This window comes from Egretta garzetta, unplaced genomic scaffold (genome assembly GCF_000687185.1).
Source record: "Egretta garzetta isolate BGI_Z169 unplaced genomic scaffold, ASM68718v1 scaffold329, whole genome shotgun sequence".
Classification (NCBI taxonomy): domain Eukaryota; kingdom Metazoa; phylum Chordata; class Aves; order Pelecaniformes; family Ardeidae; genus Egretta; species Egretta garzetta.
The window spans coordinates 6,139,246-6,140,115 of NW_009269999.1; the positions used below are offsets into that span (position 1 = coordinate 6,139,246).

The 870-nt window shown below is 49.7% G+C and overlaps 1 protein-coding gene across 4 annotated transcripts in view; it reads left to right on the forward strand.

Moving 5' to 3' along the window:
• Nucleotides 1–316: 316 nt before the first annotated feature.
• Nucleotides 317–870, forward strand: part of PHF21A (PHD finger protein 21A) — a 138,723-nt gene continuing 138,169 nt past the window's right edge. For all 4 annotated transcript variants that reach the window (XM_035902921.1, XM_009647595.2, XM_009647598.2 and 1 more), the window contains exon 1: nt 317–368. The gene's annotated coding sequence lies outside the window, so the exon portion shown is untranslated. The remainder of the gene's footprint in view (nt 369–870) is intronic.

The window sequence follows — 870 nt, forward strand, 5'->3', positions numbered from 1 at the left end:
GAAGGAGATGACACATTGCACTGGGGATGGGGTGGGGGAGGGAGGCTTATCCCCTCCCCTCCGGTTTCCTTCAGGATGATTATTTCCAGGCCCTTTTCTCTCGGTCGGGTCCTTCGCCGCGATGCTGTCGGGGAAGTTTTATTATTATCTGGGAAATGATGCCGCTTTCGGTGATGGATAATTCGTAGTAAAGCCGCTGCTGCGGTGTGGTGTTGTTTTTTTTTTTTTTTTTTTTTTTTTTTTTATCGCTTAGACGTCCTTTCTTGAGGCCGCAGCGTCTGCCTGCATCGTCGGCCGGCCTTTTCTGCAACTTGTTATTCTGGAGCCGGGCCTGCCCCCCTCGCCCTGGGGCTGCCCTTCCCGCACAGGTACGGAGCTCGGGGCCGGGGCGCCGCCGGGGTTCCCCACTCCTGCTCCGGCACGGCTGCCGGCAGCGGGGACGGCTACTTCTTTATTTTTATTTTTTTCCCTCCCTCCTGGGTCTGTGTAGGTGGAGTGGGGCTCTATGTGGGACTCTGCCATTTGGTGTTGTCCTTTTCTGCATGCTCCTTTCTTCACTTGCCTTTCTGCGTTTTTTGTTTTTGGTGGTTTTTTTTTTTTTTGGTGGTGTTGTGTGGGGTTGGGTTTTTTTTTTTTTTTTTTTCTTTATTATTCCGAGCTTTGCTGTCAGTAGAGATTTTCACCCAGCCACCTCTGCAGTTTGGTGGGTGCTGACGGGATTGTACGCCAAGGTTTTTAGGTGAATTCGTATTGGATTAATCCATGGAGCTCTTCATTCAACTTCTTCTCAAGTGTCAAAAAATGAGACTATGAACAGATGTGTTTCAATATGGAGAGATTTCCAAGTTCCTTTTTCTTGGGGGTGGAGGA